A 20,483-nucleotide genomic window follows, 5' to 3' on the forward strand; every position below is an offset into this window, starting at 1 on the left:
GTATTCAGCAGCTAATAAATACAGGAAGGTTCCAGTTGATTTAAAAGAAAAAAAAGGTTTTCACCGGAGTACCCCTTTAAATGCATTGGAACAATCAAAGCACTGACATATTTTAGCTTTAGCAATCACTTTATTGGATTAGAAAACCCCTTTAATGACCACACATTTGGGTTGATTTACTCAGAGTGGAGTGTAGTTTTTTTTTGTAGTTTTTTTTTTTTCCTGTTTCCAGGTATTTTATCACAGTATTTATACATTTTTCTCCTACGTTTTTCTTTTTTTCTACAATTCTAAACTACGGGGTTTTCGAGAGCTCAAATCCACCACCTTTTATGTGGAAACCTTAGTAGACATGTCAGGGACATACCCCTTTTGTCAGGAACATGCCCTTTTTGTTGGTGTCACACTTTTTGTCGGGACACACCGTTTCCCATGGCAGACACACTCCATTTTTGGTGACTTTTTTTTGCTTTTTTTTTTTAAAGTAATGGTTGAGTTTGAAGGTTTTTTTAGGCACAAAATTTGGAGCACATGACGTTTGACTAAATTCAGCTGCAAAACCTGACAAAAAAAAAAAAACACCTGAAACACATTAGTAAATAATTATGTTTTATAGAGGGGCTTTATCCTGTTATGGCATAAAAAAAAAAAAAAAAATCCTCATAACAGTTGTATAATCAGAGACAGACAAACCTCCATTAGGCTAGGTTTCCACTTGTGGTTTTTTGGGGGGGGCAAAAATGCCAATAAAAATGCCCATTCTGCTGCATGGCGTTTTTTTTTGTGAAAAAATGCTGCAGCCAGATGTTTGCTGCAAGTCAATAGGGAACTGCAAAATGCCATATCCACTTGACATTTTTCAGTTTGGTGTTTTTTAAATCCTTTTGACGTTTTTCTGGGCTCCTTGGCAGTTTTTAAAAAGCGACCTCTTGTTGAGACTTTGGCGTTTTTTCAGGAAAATCTTGGCATTTTCCTCCCATAGAAGTCTATGAAAGTGAAAAAAATGGCAAGAAAAATGCCATGCGTTTTTTCAGGCGGTTTTTATTCATTTCTGGACTTTAGCGATCCAAAAAAGTGATGGAGATATCATTTTTATTAAACTTTCGTAGGGTACCATTAAATAAAATTCATAAAAAGAATACAGTAGTGATGGAAAAAATTGTATTTAACAAAATGTATCTTTTTTATAACAAAATTTTTATTAATTTTGAAACATGGATCAATTTATGTGGGCGGGTAGGGCACTAAAAATGTAGCTGACAATAATAAAAATGTAGTGTGTGTGTTTTTCACTTTTAATTTTATTTTTAGGTAGTACTACTGCTCCCAGCATGGAACATACTGTTCCATGATGGGAGTAGTAGTACCTGTACTAATTGACAGATCGCCCGTTGCGATCCTCCTGTATAATGTATAGATGTGGCCAGACGCTCTTCTATAGTCCCCTGCACTGCCGTATATATACACCTATTCATATTTCCTGCAGAGAGCTGCGATTGGCCAGATGGCTCCAGCCAATCACAACTCTCTGTGGAAAATATGAATAGGTGTATATATACGTCAGTGCAGGGGACCATAGAAGAGGGGCCGGCCGCCCGCATCTATACATTATACTGGAGGATCACAGCGGGTGTCAGGACTGATATTCACTGTGATCTTTCCTTAACTGCAGGTATTACATCTCCCAACATGGAGCAGAGCGTTCTCCATAATGGGAGTAGTAGTACCTGCAGTTCAGGACAGATCACATCGGGTATCACTCCTGACATCCGCTGTGATCGTCCTATCCATTGCAGAGATGTGGAGCGGCTTTCTCCTGCGCTCAAATCTCTGTTCTGTACTCTGGTCAGTGATGTTAATAGAATATCACTCATTCATATTTCCCTCTGAGAGCTGTAATTGGCTGCAACCATCCGGCCAATCCCCACTCTGGGCGGAAAATATGAATGAGTGATTATACAGGAAGATCACTTCGGGTTTCAGGAGTGACACTTGCTGCGATCTGTCTATTAATGCACGTACTACTACTCCCAACATGGAGCAGAGTGTGCTCCATGTTGGGAGGAGTAGTACCTGCAGTAAGGGACAAATCACAGCAAGTGTCATTCCTCCTGACACAGAGCCGGGAGGACAGCTGATGCTGAGCAGTAGATATGTGTCCTATATCTACTGCCCAGCAAGAACTTACAGTGAACCTGCAATGTGTATACAGTATGCACATTGCTGGCTCACTTAACCCCTTGCTGAGCTGTGTGCTATGCGCCAGCCCAGCAAATAAAGAGTTAACTTACACTGCTGGACAGTGTAGATTAACCCTTTGGGGGTATACACTATATACAGCTATCTATAGATAGCTGTATATAGTGTATACAGAAGACGAAGTCTGCTTACCTCCCTCCAGTCCTGGCTGGGTCCGTGTAGCTCCACCCCCTAGTGATGAAATCATTAGGGGCGGAGCTACAGACAGGAGCTAGGCTGGTAAGTGTGTGAGGCTCTGTTCACATTGTACGTTTTGTAAAATGTGAACAGACCCATCTGGCAGTGTCTTCCCAGACAGGGAGCCTCCAGCTGTTGCTAAGCTACAACTCCCAGCATGCCTTTGGCTGTCTGGGCATGCTGGGAGTTGTAGTTTAGCAACAATAGGAGGCTCCCTGTTTGGGAAGTCATAGCAATATGGGTGCTTTCTCCAGCGGAGAGCTCCAAAAATGTCCTAACCAATTTTTTATCTTCTCGTTTCAGATCTGTGTATTCAGAGGATTACAGCAGATTCAGAGGACTACTGCTGATGAACTGGATTTTTTCTCTTTTAATAAAATAGCTAACGAGGGCTGAGGAGGAGTGTTTTTCTTAAAATAAAATAATTTTTGTAATGTGTCGTGTTTTTTTTATTTATTTAATTTTCAGGCTAAGTAGTGGAAGCTGTCTTATTGAAAGAATCCACTACTAAGCTGGGGCTTAGCGTTAGCCTCAAAAACAGCTAGCGCTAACCCCCAATTATTACCCTGGTACCCACCGCCAAAGGGGTGACTGGAAGAACCTGTACCAACAGGCCCGGAGCATCAAAAATGGCACACCTGGGCCTAGGCAGTAACAGGCTGGCGTTATTTAGGCTGGGGAGGGCCAATAACGATGGTCCCCGCCCACCCTGGTAATATCAGTCTGTTGCTGCTTGGTTGGTATCTGGCTAAGAATAAAAACACAAGGAACCCTATGAGTTTTTTTTAAATAAAAAAATGCATAGGGTTCCCCGTATTTTTATTCTCAGCCAGGTACCAAAAAAGCAGCAATAGCCTGACTTTTCCAGGGTGGGCGAGGACCATTGTTACTGGCCTTCGCCAGCCTAAATAACGCCAGCCTGTTACCGCCTAGGCACTGGAGAGCCATTTTTGATGCTCCGGGCCTGTTGTTACCGGCTCTCTCCGGCACCTCTGTGGCGGTGGGTACCGGGGTAATAATTGGGGGTAGCGCTAGCTGTTTAAAAAAACACTCCCCCACAGCCCTCGTTAACCATTTTATTAAAAGGAAAAAAACATCCAGTTCATCTGCAGTAGTCCTCCGAATCCGCTGTAATCCTCTGCATACACAGATCTGATATCAGAAGAAGAAAAAAAAAACACAAAAAATTGGTTAGGAAAATGTATGTCTTCCCAAAGAGAGAGCCTACAATTGTTGCAAAACTACAACTCCCCGCATGCTCAGACAGCCTTTGGCTGTCTGGGCATGCTGGGAGTTGTAGTTTAGCAACAGCTGGAGTCTCCCTATCTGGGAGGACACTGACAGAAGGGTCTGTTCACATTATACAAAACAGACAATGTGAACAGAGCCTCAGACCCTTACCAGCCTAACTCCCATCTGTAGCTCCGCCCCTAATTATGTCATTACTAGGGGGCGGAGCAACACAGGCCCGACGGGGACAGGAAGCAAGGGAGGTAAGTGGACCTCGTCTTCTGTATACACCACATACAGCTATCTATATAGATACAACAATAAAAAACGTGGTCTCAAATGGCTGGAGGTGCTCAACCCCAAATGCAGTTGTGCATTTATACTAGGGGAGCAGATCCTGCCCTTGTAGTCCGTTGCTAGGGGCGATCCCCAGCATATAAATGCATACAATGGAGGATGCCTGCAGTGGACTACAAGTGCCACAATAGAATCCTACACCAGATAGACGGTGTGGATGTGTAACAATTAGAACAATACAATACAGGAATTTAGGTGCACTATTGTGGTAGATGTATACAATGACACTGGCTATCCCTCAACACTGATGTTAAAATTGAGACATTCGCCAGTATATCCTTATATGAAGGACATTCCAGAGCCTGCACACCAACGCCAAGGTTTCTCAAATGGCACAGGACCTAACGCTAACCTACCTGTGCGTGATAAGCAAAAACCAGGGGACAATTTTAACATCAGTGTTGAGGGATAGCCAATGTCATTGTATACATCTACCACAGTAGTGCACCTAAATTTCTGTATCTAGATAGATAGCTGTATATACTGTATACCAGCCAAAGGGGAAATAGGAGCAGGGAGCCCTGTTAGTATAGTGACAGAATTCCCGGCCCCTGTATAGTATACACAGGTACACTATGCACCCCTGTATACTATACAGCTGGGGGAGGTGAGTGTTGATGCTGTACATCACTCCTTATCTCCTTACACTCTGTGGACTGGGCACTCAGCATCCGACCCACTGAGTGGTACCCTGAAGGCAGTGAGAAAACTGCCCCAGGGGACAAATTTGACTGTTTCCACACACCAGGAAAAACACCCGAAAAAATGCCAGAAAAACTTCCCAAACGCAGGAAAAACCTCTGTCAGTTTTTCTGGTGTTTTTTTTTTTTAGGTGTAAACAAAAAAAAAAAAAAACAAGTGGAAACCTAGCCTTACAGGTTTTTCTATTTTCTTTTTTTTTTTTTTTTACTATTTTTACGACTTCAGTTAACAGTAACATAAAAATGTATGCAGTTATTAAAAAGTACTAGTTTGGAGATCACACAGATGTGTCTGTTTTTAACTACTCCATAATCTCAATGGGGGAGATTTATCAAAACCTGTGCAGGGAAAAAGTTAATATTTTAGAGGCATATTTAAAAATTTAAAAAGCAATCTAATTGGTTGCTATGGGCAACTGGTCAATCTTTTCTTGACTTGACTTCATGACAAAAAAAAAGTGTGTAATTTTTTTGACATGTCAATTCTTGAAGCAGAAAATACTCATTGACACCAATGAGGCTTTGATTTAAGGCAGATATTCCACGTGGAAATTCTGCTTCATATTTTTTGTGTGCCATGATTTTTGCATAAAGAAGTAGAGAAATTCAGTGAGGAAAATCTGCCGTGTGCCAGACAAGAATAGCCTTAGGCCATGTTCACACATCGGAATTTCTGTGCGGAATTCCGCTTGGAATGTCCTCATGGAAATTCCACTGCAGCAGAGTCCCATTGAATTAAATGGGATCCTGCTGCGCTGTGCACACGGTGGAATTTCCATGCCAGATGTTTCTGGCATGGAAATTCATTTTCCATGTCCGCAGAAAGAATGAACATCTTCATTCTTTCTGCAGACTCCTCACAGAATGCATAGTCATCTATGAGACGGCACATTCCTGTGCCGTCCTAGTGCTGGCATATTATGCCGCAGACTGCGGAATGTCCGCACGAAGATTTTCTGTGCGGACATTCCTGTGTGTGAACATAGCTAAGTGCCCAGACAAGCACTAACTGCATGGATAAAATATGTCTGAAGGCAAGGACATGAGGAAAATAGATATAGATATCAGTGGTGGACATCAGCATTATCGCTTATGTCCACCATTAGTAGTGGGTCCTGCAGTCTATGAATTCAGCGCTTGCTATGCAGACTGTAAATCCACCGCAATGTACATGTATGTCAATATTTACTAGGGCACACTGACTTTCATTTACGTTGCATGTCCTCTAGGGTTAAATGTGAATGCAGGTGCAGTGACTGTGTAGTCAGGTAGTACAACCTGGTTTGCAATTTTTATTGAAACAACCATGATAATAAATGTGTTGTTGCACTATGAAAAAAAAAGTAGTCTTATTTTTTTTTATCATCATTTATCAACAATTAATATTCATGTTTCAATAATTGAGTAAATAACACTTAAAAAAACTAACAAAAAACTCATATTTTTAATGTAAAATTAACTCTCACACATTGAAAACATAATTTAAGTATGAAATGTACGTCACCACGTCCACTTTTGAAAAACTGACATGCATAGAACCGTGAATTATTAAAACCCTCTGAATATTTTGTGGAAAATTTTTGCACAAAAAGTTTTGCATATATCCCCCCGTTATTTACAGCAGCCATATGGACCATAGAAGCATTTAGTCTGGAAAGGACTCATTATGCATGCTCTGTGACTTTGTGCAGCAAGAAGGCAAAAGGAGAATCCTGTCCATTGCCTATTATGAATAGTTGCTCATGTGTTATCACGCATTCAGAATGTATTTTGTTATGTTGCGGCCTTGTACCAAAATAATGAATGTATATTTCCCCCCCATAATTTTGCACTTAATACTACATAATAAGAATGTAAAAATAGAATTTTCAAAAGTTTAGCAAATTTATTAAAAATGAAAAAAAAATATTTTACATAAATATTTAGACACTTTGCTATAATACTTGATATTTAGCTCTGGAGCCCCATTATTTCTCCTGATCATCTTTAAGATGTTTTTACACTTTAATTGGAGTCACCTGTGGTCAATTCAGTTTATCAGACATGATTTGGAATTCCTGTCAATATAAGGTCTCAAAGCTGACTATGAATATCAGAGCAAAAACCAAGGCGTGATGTGGAAAGAATTACCTGTAGACTTTACAGACAGGATTGTGTAGAGGCACTGAACTGAAGTGGGGTACAAAACAATTCTGCTGCACTGAAAGCTCCCAAGAGCACAAAGATGTGACTAACAACCCAACTAACAACCCAAGAAACCAACCAACTAAGACCTAAGAACAAAAAAAACATCCCAACTCTGTCTTAGCTATGAGGCTAGGTTTCCACTTGTTTTTTTTTTTTTTTTTACAAAAACGCCAATAAAACCGCCCATTCTGCCGCATGGCGTTTTTTGCGTGAAAAAACGCTGCGGCCAGATGTTAGCTGCAAGTCAATAGTAAACTGCAAAGTGTCAAATCCACTTGGTGTTTTTCAGTTTGGCGTTTTTTTAATCCTTTTGGCGTTTTTGGGCTCCTTGGCAGTTTTTAAAAAACGACCTCTTGTCGAGACTTTGGCGTTTTTTCGGGAAAATCTTGGCGTTTTTCTCCCATAGAAGTCTATGGGAGTGAAAAAACGCCAAGACAAACGCCATGTGGGTTTTAAATTTGGTGTTTTTTCAGGCGGTTTTTATTCTCTTTTGGACTTTAGGATCCAAAAAAGTGTTGGAGATACCTTTTTTATAAAAATTTAGTAGGGCACCATTAAAAAAATAATAATAAAAAAGATACAATGGGGGAGCTTGAGGCCTTGATACTGGAGGAACATATTGATATAGTTGGGGTCACTGAGACATGGCTGGACTCCTCGCATGACTGGGCTGTCAATCTGCAGGGGTTTACATTGTTTCGCAAGGATAGAATGAACAGAAAAGGTGGTGGAGTCTGTCTGTATGTAAGAAGTGGTATGAAAGTCAGTGCGAACAATGCCATAGTGTGTGATGATTTGGAGGAGGTGGAATCACTGTGGGTAGAATTACAAAAGGAGGGAAATACTGAAAAAATAATATTTGGGGTAAACTACAGACCCCCTAATATCACTGAAGAGATAGAAGTTCGGCTTCATAAACAAATAGAGAGGGCCGCCCGGGCAGGTACAGTGGTAATAATGGGAGATTTTAACTATCCAGATATAGATTGGGGTCCGGGGTTGGCTAAAACTACAAAGGGGCGACAATTCCTAAATTTATTGCAGGATAATTTTATGGGCCAGTTTGTGGAGGACCCAACAAGAAGTGATGCCTTGTTGGATCTGATCATTTCCAACAACGCAGAGCTGGTTAGTAATGTAACTGTGCGGGAAAACCTTGGTAATAGCGACCACAATATAGTTACTTTTGACTTAAAATGTAGAAAACAAAGACAGGCGGGGAAGGCAAAAACATATAACTTTAAGGGTACATTCCCACACGGCGTATTTGCTGCTGCGTATTTTATTTTCTCTGTTGAAGTCAATGGGTAGGAAAATACGCAGCACCAAATACGCAGCAAATATGCAGCAAATACGCAGGACATACGCAGCAAAATACGCTGTGTGGGAACGTACCCTAAAAAGGCAAATTTCCCTGGGCTGAGAGCTGCACTACAGGACATAGACTGGGGGGAGGTGTTGTCAAATACTGATACAGAAGATAAATGGGACATCTTTAAATCAACTCTAAATAACTATACATCTAAATATATACCAAAGGGGAACAAATATAAACGATTAAAACTAAATCCTACATGGCTGACACATGATGTTAAAAGAGCAATAAACAACAAAAAAACAGCCTTCAAAAAATTCAAATCTGATGGGTCAGCGATAACATTTAAACATTTAATAAAATCTGTAAAAATTTAATAAAAACAGCAAAAATTCGAAACGAGAGACAGGTGGCCAAAGAAAGCAAAACTAATCCTAAATATTTTTTTAGATATATAAATGCAAAAAAAAACAAGGACAGAGCATGTAGGACCCCTTAATAATGATAATGGGGAGGTTGTCACAGGCGATCAAGAGAAAGCAGAGCTACTGAATGGGTTCTTTAGTTCTGTATACACTATGAAAAAAGGAGCTGACATTGGCCAGGTCAGTGCTGGTAACACATCATGTAATGTACTGAACTGGCTTAATGTAGAGATGGTACAAGGTAAGTTAAGTGATATAAATGTAAGCAAATCTCCAGGGCCAGATGGACTACACCCAAGAGTTCTTAGAGAGGTAAGTTCAGTAATATCTGTACCCCTGTTCATGATATTTAGAGATTCTCTGGTGTCTGGTATTGTGCCAAGGGACTGGCGCAAGGCGAAAGTGGTGCCAATCTTCAAAAAGGGCTCTAGGTCTTCCCCAGGAAACTATAGACCGGTAAGTTTAACGTGCATTGTGGGTAAATTGTTTGAAGGACTTATAAGGGATTACATACAGGAATACATAGGGGATAATTGTATTATAAGTGATAGCCAGCATGGGTTTACTAAGGATAGAAGTTGTCAAACCAATCTAATTTGCTTTTATGAAGAGGTGAGTAGAAGCCTTGACAGAGGAATGGCTGTGGATATAGTGTTTCTGGATTTTGCTAAAGCGTTTGATACTGTCCCTCATAGACGTCTGACAGGTAAGTTAAGGTCTTTGGGTTTGGAAATTTTAGTCTGTAACTGGATTGAACACTGGCTCATGGATCGTACCCAGAGAGTGGTGGTCAATGATTCGTACTCTGATTGGTCCCCGGTTATTAGTGGTGTACCCCAAGGTTCAGTACTGGGCCCGCTGTTGTTTAATTTATTTATCAATGATATAGAGGATGGCATTAACAACTCTGTTTCTATCTTTGCAGATGACACCAAGCTTTGTAGCACGGTACAGTCTATAGAGGATGTGCATAAGTTACAAGATGACTTGGATAGACTAAGTGTCTGGGCATCCACTTGGCAAATGAGGTTCAATGTGGATAAATGTAAAGTTATGCATCTGGGTACTAATAACCTGCATGCATCGTATGTCTTAGGGGGGATTAAACTGGCAGAGTCACTGGTAGAGAAGGATCTGGGTGTACTTGTAGATCACAGACTACAGAATAGCATGCAATGTCAGGCTGCTGCTTCCAAAGCCGGCAGCATATTGTCATGTATCAAAAGAGGCATGGACTCAAGGGACAGGGACATAATACTCCCCCTTTATAAAGCATTGGTACGGCCTCACCTGGAATATGCTGTTCAGTTTTGGGCACCTGTCCATGAAAGGGACACTGCGGAGTTGGAAAGGGTGCAGAGACGCGCGACTAAACTAATATGGGGCATGGAACATCTTAGCTATGAGGAGCGATTAAAGGAGTTACAATTGTTTAGTCTTGAGAAGAGACGTTTAAGGGGGGATATGATAAACGTATATAAGTATATTAATGGCCCATACAAAAAATATGGAGAAAAACTGTTCCAGGTTAAACCCCCCAAAGGACGAGGGGGCACTCCCTCCGTCTAGAGAAGAAAAAGTTTAGTCTCAAGGGGCGACACGCCTTCTTTACCGTGAGGACTGTGAATTTATGGAACGGTCTACCTCAGGAACTGGTCACAGCAGGAACAATTAACAGCTTTAAAACACGATTAGATACATTCATGGAACAAAATAACATTAACCCCTTAAGGACACATGACGTTCTCATACGTCTCCATTTCAGAGTCCTTAAGGACACATGACGTATGAGAACGTCATGTGTTTTACCGGCCCCCCGCAACCATCTGGAGCGGAGCCGGTGCCCGATGCCTGCTGAAATCATTCAGCAGGCATCGGGGCATATCGCCCATATCGCCTCATTATGACCCCCCATGTCGGCGATGGCCGCAGATCGCTGGACAATTCAGTCCAGCGATCTGCGGCGGATTCCGGGTCAATCGGGTCTCCAGTGACCCGGAATTATTGGCTGATCGGGGCCGTCAGAGACGGCCCCGAACAGCCAGAGCCAGCAGGGGTGAGGTGGCACTGGTGCCACCTCACGATCGCCCTGATTCGTCGGCCGGATTACCGGCCGACCAATCAGGGCGCCTGCTGCGGGTGTCACTCCCGCAACCCGCTCCGCCCCTCTTCCGGAGGACGTGAGCGGGTGCGGGACGTGCACCCCGGGTGCTGGGGACCCCGATCCCCGGCGCCCCTGTTGGGATCGGGGCCCAGGAGCAGCGGCGGCGGCGGAGACGACGAGGGACTGACCTGGTGCAGCGAGGATCGTTGGAGGTGAGTGACAGCCTCCTGCTGTTGCTTAGCAACAGCTCCCAGCATGCAAAAAGGGCATGCTTGGAGCTGTAGTTATGCAACAGCAGGAGGCAGACCACCACAACTCCCAGCATGCCCTTATGGGCATGCTGGGACTTGTAGTTTTGCAACAGCTGGAGGCACATTCTTTCTATGGAAAATTGTACCTTCAGCTGTTGTGTAACTACAACTCCCAGCTTGCACAATCAGCTAAAGTGCATGCTGGGAGTTGTAGTGGTGCATCTGGTGGTTGCATAACTACAACTCCCAGCATGCCCGTTGGCTGTCGGTGACTGCTGAGAGTTGTAGTTTTGCAACAGCTGAAGGCACACTGAGTTAAGTAGCAAACCAGTGTGTCTCCAGCTGTTGCATAACTACAATCCCCAGCATCCCCAGCCAAAGTAGTATGCCTCCAGCTGTTGCAGAACTACAACACCCAGCATGCCCTTCCGCTGTCCGTACATGCTGGGGGTTGTAGCTTTTGCAACAGCTGAAGGCACACTGGTTGCAAAACACTGAGTTTGTTACCAAACTCGGTGTTTCACAACCAGTGTGCCTCCAGCTGTTGCAAAACTACAACTCCCAGCATGCACTGATAGACCGTACATGCTGGGAGTTGTAGTTTTGCAACAGCTGGATGTCCCCCCCCCAATGTGAACGTACAGGGTACACTCACATGGGCAGAGGATTACAGTAAGTATCCGGCTGCAAGTTTGAGGTGCGGCAAAATTTCTGCCGCAGCTCAAACTGCCAGCGAGAAACTACTGTGAACCCCCGCCCATGTGACTGTACCCTAAAAACACTACACTACACTAACACACAATAAAATAAAAAGTAAAAAACACTACATATACACATACCCCTACACAGCCCCCCTCCCCAATAAAAATGAAAAACGTCTGGTACGCCACTGTTTCCAAAACGGAGCCTCCAGCGGTTGCAAAACTACAACTCCCAGCATGCACTGATAGACCGTACATGCTGGGAGTTGTAGTTTTGCAACAGCTGGATTTCCCCCCCCCCCCCCCCCAATGTGAACGTACAGGGTTCACTCACATGTGCGGAGGATTACAGTAAGTATCCGGCTGCAAGTTTGAGCTGCGTCAAATTTTCTGCCGTAGCTCAAACTGCCAGCGAGAAACTACTGTGAACCCCCGCCCGTGCGACTGTACCCTAAAAACAATACACTACACTAACACAAAATAAAATAAAAAGTAAAAAACACTACATATACACATACCCCTATACAACCCCCCCTCCCCAATAAAAATGAAAAACGTCTGGTACGCCACTGTTTCCAAAACGGAGCCTCCAGCTGTTGCAAAACAACTACTCCCAGTATTGCCAGATAGCCGTTGACTGTCCAGGCATGCTGGGAGTTTTACAACAGCTGGAGGCACCCTGTTTGGGAATCACTGGCGTAGAATACCCCTATGTCCACCCCTATGCAAGTCCCTAATTTAGGCCTCAAATGCGCATGGCGCTCTCACTTTGGAGCCCTGTCGTATTTCAAGGCAACAGTTTAGGGCCACATATGGGGTATCGCCGTACTCGGGAGAAATTGGGCTTCAAAATTTGGGGGGTATTTTCTGCTATTACCCTTTTAAAAATGTAAAATTTTTGGGAAAACAAGCATTTTAGGTAAAAAAATATATATTTTTTTACATATGCAAAAGTCGTGAAACACCTGTAGGGTATTAAGGTTCAAATTACCCCTTGTTACGTTCCCCGAGTGGTCTAGTTTCCAAAATGGTATGCCATGTGGTTTTTTTTTTGCTGTCCTGGCACCATAGGGGCTTCCTAAATGCGGCATGCCCCCAGAGCAAAATTCGCTTTCAAAAAGCCAAATGTGACTCCTTCTCTTCTGAGACCTGTAGTGCGCCAGCAGAGCACTTTTCACACCCATATGGGGTGTTTTCTGAATCGGGAGAAATTGGGCTTCAAATTTTTGGGGGTATTTTCTGCTATTATCCTTTTTAAAATTGTAAAAATTTGGGGAAACCAAGCATTTTAGGTAAAAAAAATATATATATTTTTACATATGCAAAAGTCGTGAAACACCTGTAGGGTATTAAGGTTCACATTACCCCTTGTTACGTTCCCCGAGGGGTCTAGTTTCCAAAATGGTATGCCATGTGTTTTTTTTGCTGTTCTGGCACCATAGGGGCTTCCTAAATGCGGCATGCCCCCAGAGCAAAATTTGCTTTCAAAAAGCCAAATGTTACTCCTTCTCTTCTGAGACCTGTAGTGCGCCAGCAGAGCACTTTTCACCCCCATATGGGGTGTTTTCTGAATCGGGAGAAATTGGGCTTCAAATTTTGGGGGGTATTTTCCACTATTACCCTTTTTAAAAATGTAAACATTTTGGGAAAACAAGCATTTTAGGTAAAAAATTTTTTTTTTTTTACATATGCAAAAGTCGTGAAACACCTGTAGGGCATTATGGTTCACGTTACCCCTTTTTACGTTCCCCGAGGGGTCTAGTTTCCAACATGGTATGCCATGTGGTTTTTATTTGCTGTCCTGGCACCATAGGGGCTTCCTAAATGCGGCATGCCCCCAGAGCAAAATTTGCTTTCAAAAAGCCAAATGTGACTCCTTCTCTTCTGAGACCTGTAGTGCACCAGCAGAGCACTTTTCACCCCCATGCGAGGTGTTTTCTGTATTGGGAGAAATTGGGCTTCAAATTTTGGGGGGTATTTTCTGCTATTACCCTTTTTAAAAATGTAAAATTTTTGGGAAACCAAGCATTTTAGGTAAATAAAATATATATATTTTTTTACATATGCAAAAGTCGTGAATCACCTGTAGGGTATTAAGGTTCACTTTACCCCTTGTTACGTTCCCTGAGGGGTCTAGTTTCCTAAATGGTATGCCATGTGTTTTTTTTGCTGTCCTGGCACCATAGAGGCTTCCTAAATGCGGCATGCCCCCCAAAAACCATTTGTCGCTCCTTCCCTTCTGAGCCCTCTACTGCGCCCGCCGAACAATTAACATAGACATATGAGGTATGTGCTTACTCGAGAGAAATTGGGTTTCAAATACAAGTAAAAATGTTCTCCTTTTTATCCCTTGCAAAAATTCAAAAATTGGGTCTACAAGAACATGCGAGTGTAAAAAATGAAGATTTTGAATTTTCTCCTTCACTTTGCTGCTATTCCTGTGAAACACCTAAAGGGTTAATACACTTACTGAATGTTTTTTTGAATACTTTAGGGGGTGTAGTTTTTATAATGGGGTCTTTTATGGGGTATTTCTAATATGAAGACCCTTCAAATCCACTTCAAAACTGAACTGGTCCCTGAAAAATTGTGAGTTTGAAAATTTTGTGAAAAATTTCAAAATTGCTGCTGAACTTTGAAGCCCTCTGGTGTCTTCCAAAAGTAAAAACTCATACATTTTATGATGCAAACATAAAGTAGACATACTGTATATGTGAACCCAAAAAAAATATAATTTGAATATCCATTTTCCTTACAAGCAGAGAGCTTCAAAGTTAGAAAAATGCAAAAATTTCATTTTTTTCATCAAATTTTGGGATTTTTCACCAAGAAAGGATGCAAGTTACCATAAAATTTTACCACTAAGTTAAAGTAGAATATGTCACTGTCACGATGCCGGCTGGCAGGTAGTGGATGCTCTGTGCCAGAGAGGGATTGGCGTGGACCGTGCTAGTGGATCGGTTCTAAGTCACTACTGGTTTTCACCAGAGCCCGCCGCAAAGCGGGATGGTCTTGCTGCGGCGGTAGTGACCAGGTCGTATCCACTAGCAACGGCTCAACCTCTCTGACTGCTGAAGATAGGCGCGGTACAAGGGAGTAGACAGAAGCAAGGTCGGACGTAGCAGAAGGTCGGGGCAGGCAGCAAGGATCGTAGTCGGGGGCAACGGCAGGAGGTCTGGAACACAGGCTAGGAACACACAAGGAAACGCTTTCACTGGCACAATGGCAACAAGATCCGGCGAGGGAGTGAAGGGGAAGTGAGGTATAAATAGGGAGTGCACAGGTGAACACACTAATAGGAACCACTGCGCCAATCAGCGGCGCAGTGGCCCTTTAAATCGCAGAGACCCGGCGCGCGCGCGCGCCCTAGGGAGCGGGGCCGCGCGCGCCGGGACAGGACAGACGGAGAGCGAGTCAGGTACGGGAGCCGGGATGCGCATCGCGAGCGGGCGCTACCCGCATCGCGAATCGCATCCCGGCTGGAGACGGTATCGCAGCGCACCGGGTCAGTGGAGCTGCCCGGAGCGCTGCGGTAGCGAGAGAGAAGCGAGCGCTCCGGGGAGGAGCGGGGACCCGGAGCGCTCGGCGTAACAGTCACAAAAAAACAATCTCGGAATCAGAATGATAACTAAAAGCATTCCAGAGTTATTAATGTTTAAAGTGACAGTGGTCAGAATTGCAAAAAACACTCCGGTCCTTAAGGTATAAAATGGCCTGGTCCTTAAGGGGTTAATGCTTATGAAGAAATATAAAATCCCATCCCTTCCCCAATATCGCGCCACACCCCTACCCCTTAATTCCCTGGTTGAACTTGATTGACATATGTCTTTTTTCGACCGTACTAACTATGTAACTATGTAACAGTAGTGATGGAAAAAATTGTATTTAGCAAAATATATCTTTTTTATAACAAAATTTTTATTAATTTTTAAACAGGGATCAATTTATGTGAGCGGGTAGGGCACTAAAAATGTAGCCGACAATAATAAAAATGTAGGGTGTGTGTGTATGTTTGACTTTTTTTTTTACATTTTTTTAGGTAGTACTACTACTCCCAGCATGGAACACACTGTTCCATGATAGGAGTAGTAGTTACCTGTAGTGTTGAGTGGCATAGGCCATATTCGAATTCACGATATTTCGCGAATATATGGACGAATATTCGTCATATATTCGCTAAATTCGCATATTCGTAATATTCGCGTTTTATTTTCGCATATGCGAATTTACATAAGCAAAAATTAGCATAAACGAAAATTCGCACGCCATTTTGCGAAAATGAACATATGCAAAAATTTGCATATGCGAAAATTCGTACGCCAGTCTCACACAGTAGTATTAGAGCCTTCTTTACACCACACAAGCTGGAAGCAGAGAGGGATGATCACTGTGATGTGTACTGTGAAAAAAACAAAACGAATATTCGTAATTACGAATATATAGTGCTATATTTGCGAATATGCGATATTCGCGAATAAAATTCGCATTGTGAATATTCGCGAGCAACACTAGTTACCTGTACTAATTGAAAGATCGCTGGGGTCCGTTGTGATCCTCCTGTATAATGTATAGATGCAGCGGCCGCTCTTCTATGGTCCCCTGCACTGCCGTATATATACACATATTCATATTTCCGCAGAGAGCTGTGATTGGTCAGATGGTTGCAGCCAATCACAACTCTGTGGGAAATAGGAATATGTGTATATATACGGCAGTGCAGGGGACCATAGAAGAGCAGCCGCATCTATACATTATACTGGAGGATCGCAATGGGTGTCAGGAGGAGTGACACTCACTGCGATCTGTCTATTAATGCAGGTACTACAGCTCCCAGCATGGAGTAGAGTGTACTCCATGTTAGGAGTAGTAGTACCTGCAGTAAGGGACAGATCCCAGCGGATGTCACTCCTCCTGGCACCCGCTGCGATCAAAGTGACTGTCGGGATCAGCTGTTCTCAGGGCTACAGAGCCGGGAGATCAGCTGATCCTGAGCAGTAGATATAAATCGTATATCTACTGCCCAGCAAGAACTTACAGTGAGCCTGCAATGTGTATACAGTATACACATTGCTGGCTCACTTAACCCCCTTGCTGAGCTGTGCGCTATGCACCAGCCCAGCAAGGAAAGGGTTAACTTACACTGCTGGACAGTGTAGGTTAACCCTTTGGGCGGTATACACTATATACAGCTATCTCCGCCCCCTAGTGATGACGTCATTAGGGGTGGAGCTACAGACGCGATCCAGGCTGGAAGGGTATAAGGCTCTGTTAACATTGTCCGTATTAGATAATGGGAACAGACCCTTTTGCCAGTGTCTACCCAGACAGGGAGACTCCAGCTGTTGCTAAACTACAACTCCCAGCATGCCCAGACAGCCAAAGGCTGTCTGGGCATGCTGGGAGTTGTAGTTTTGTACCAATTGGAGGCTCACTGTTTAGGTAGACATTGCATTATGGGTGCTCTCACCTGCAGAGAGCACAAAAAATGTCCTAACCAATTTTTTTGTGTTTTTTTCTTTCTTCTCGTTTCAGATCCGTGTATACAGAGGATTACGACGGATTCGATGGATTACCACGGATGAACAGGATTTTTTTTAAATATTTTAATAAAATGGTTAACGAGGGCTGTGGGGGAGTGTTTTTTAAAATAAAATAATTTTTCCAATGTGTTGTGTTTTCTTTTTTATTGAATATTCAGGCTTAGTTATGGAGGCTGTCTAATAGACAGAATCCATTACTAAGTCAGGGCTTAGCACTAGTCCCAAAAACAGCTAGTGCTAACCCCCAATTATTACCCTGGTACCCACCGCCACAGGGGTGCCGGGAAGAGCCGGTACCAACAGGCCCGGAGCGTCAAAAATGGCGCTCCTGGGCCTAGGCGGTAACAGGCTGGTGTTATTTAGGCTGGGGAGGGCCAGTAACAATGGTCCTCGCCCACCCTGGTAACGTCAGGCTGTTGCTGCTTGGTTGGTATCTGGCTGATACTGAAAATAGGGGGAACCCTATGCGTTTTTTTTTTTTTTATTTATGGAAAAAAAACGCATAGGGTTCCCCCTATTTTCAGTATCAGCATGATACCAACCAAGCAGCAACAGCCTGACGTTACCAGGGTGGGCGAGGACCATTGTTATTGGCCCTCCCCAGCCTAAATAACGCCAGCCTGTTACCGCCTAGGCCCAGGAGCGCCATTTTTGACGCTCCGGGCCTGTTGGTGCCGGCTCTTCCCGGCACCCCTGTGGCGGTGGGTACCAGGGTAATAATTGGGGGTTAGCGCCAGCTGTTTTTGGGGCTAACACTAAGCCCCGGCTTAGTCATGGATTCTGTCTATTAGACAGCCTCCATAACTAAGCCTGAATATTCAATTAAAAAAAGACACAACACATTGGAAAAAATATTTTATTTTAAAAAACACTCCCCCACAGCCCTCATTAACCATTTTATTAAAATTAAAAAAATAAAGTTCATCCGTGGTAATCCATCGAATCCGTCGTAATCCTCTGCATACACGGATCTGAAACGAGAAGACATTTGGACATTTTTTGCACTCTCTGCAGGGGAGAGCACCCATAATGCAATGTCTACCTAAACAGTGAGCCTCCAATTGGTGCAAAACTACAACTCCCAGCATGCCCAGACAGCCTTTGGCTGTCTGGGAATGCTGGGAGTTGTAGTTTAGCAACAGCTGGAGTCTCCCTGTCTGGGTAGACACTGGCAGAAAGGTCTGTTCCCATTATCCGAAACAGACAAAGTGAACAGAGCTTCAGACTAGCCTGAATATGTCTGTAGCTCCACCCCTAATGACATCATCACTAGGGGGCGGAGCTACACAGATCTGCAGTGACAGAAACGAGGGAGGTAAGTGGACCTCCTGTTCTGTATACACTATATACAGCTATCTATAGATAGCTGTATATTCTGTATACCGCCCAAAGGGGCTATAGGAGCAGGGAGTCCTGTCAGTCTGGTGACAGGATTCCCGGCGGCTGTATAGTATACATGGGTACACTATGCCCCCCTGTATACTATACGGCCGGGGGAGGTGAGTAGTGATGCTGTTCATCACTCCTCACCTCCTTACACTCTGTGGACCGGGCGCTCAGCATCCGACCCACAGGGGATAAGAGATCTAGGGTGGGAGTACCCCTTAAAATCTTGATATAAGGCAGAAGGGTTTGGGTTTTTAGAGCACTGGGGACTTTTCATAGGGGTATAAACTGTATTTTGCAGATAATATGCACCTGAATGGAAGGCGGTCGGCTGTGCTGGGGAAGAGCATCCTAGAAGAGGTGGCAAAGTATTTAAACTAGGTAAGTGGAGGGAGGACAAAAAAGCAAATCAAGCAGACAAAGAGGCAGATAGGTTAGAGAATGGTCAGAATATAATGGTGGGAGGAGAAGAGACCTTTGGGGGTAGGATAAGAGCAGAGGATAAGGAGATCCATGTGTTACAAACCAGCTGTTAAAGGGGTACTCTGCCCCTAGCATCTTATCCCCTATCCAAAGGATAGGGGACAAGATGTCAGATCGCCGGGGTCCTGCTACTGGGGACCCCCGGGATCTCGCCTGCAGCACCCTGCTTTCATTACTGCACAGAGCAAACTCGCTCTGTGCGTAATGACCGGCGATACAGGAGCCAGAGCATCGTGACGTCATCCCTTCGTGACGTCATAGCCCGCCCCCTTAATGCAAGTCTATGGAAGGGGGCGTGATGGCCTCCATGCCCCCTACCATAGACTTGTATTGAGGGGGCAGAGCCGTGACATCACGATGCTCCAGCCCCTGTATTGCCCATCATTACGCACAGAGCGAGTTTGCTCTGTGCAGTAATGATAGCAGGGTACTGCAGCTGAGATCCTGGGGGTCCCCCGCGATCAGACATCTTATCCCCTATCCTTTGGATAGGGGATAAGATGCTAGGGGCAGAGTACCCCTTTAACCCCTTAAGGAATGAGCCCTTTTTTGACCACTGGGATGCTTTTACTGATTATTCTGATTCAGAGTTTGTTTTTTCGCGACATATTCTACTTTAACACAGTGGTAAATTTTCGTCGTTACTTGCATCCTTTCTTGGTGAAAAATCCCAATTTTTCATGAAAATGTTGAAAATTTAGCATTTTTCTAACTTTGAAACTCTCTGCTTGTAAGGAAAATGGATATTCCAAATAAATTATATGTTGATTCACATATACAATATGTCTAGGGCTTCAAAGTTCAGCAGCAATTTTCCAATTTTTCAAAACATTTTCAAAATTAGAATTTTTCAGGGATCAGTTCAGTTTTTAAGTGGATTTGAGGGGTCTTCATATTAGAAATACCCCATAAATGACCTATTATAAAAACTGCACCCCCCCCAAAGTATTCAAAATGACATTCAGAAAATGTGTTAACCCTTTAGGTGTTTCATAGGAATAGCAGCAAGGTGAAGGAGAAAATTCTAAATCTTCATTTTTTACACTCGCAAATTCTAATAGGCCCAGTTTTTTACATTTTACAAGGGGTAAAAGGAGAAAAAGCCCCCCAAAATTTGTAACCCAATTTCTCTCGAGTAATGAAATACCTCATATGTAGATGTAAGGTACTCTGTGAGTGCACTACAAGGCTCAGAAGGGAAGGAGCGACAATGGGATTATGGAGAGTAAGTTTTTCTGAAATGGTTTTTGGAGGGCATGTCACATTTAGCCTCTATGGTGCCAGAACAGTAAAACAAAAAACAACATGGCATACCATTTTGGAAACTACACCCCTCAAGGAACGTAACAAGGGGACCAGTGAGCCTT

The 20,483-nt window shown here is 43.4% G+C and overlaps 1 protein-coding gene across 5 annotated transcripts in view; it reads right to left on the reverse strand.

Annotated features, from left to right (window-relative positions):
• The window catches only part of FRMPD3 (FERM and PDZ domain containing 3), a 445,976-nt gene that overhangs the window by 111,257 nt on the left and 314,236 nt on the right, over nt 1-20,483 (reverse strand). The window lies entirely within an intron of this gene.

This window comes from Hyla sarda, chromosome 9 (assembly GCF_029499605.1).
Source record: "Hyla sarda isolate aHylSar1 chromosome 9, aHylSar1.hap1, whole genome shotgun sequence".
NCBI lineage: Eukaryota > Metazoa > Chordata > Amphibia > Anura > Hylidae > Hyla > Hyla sarda.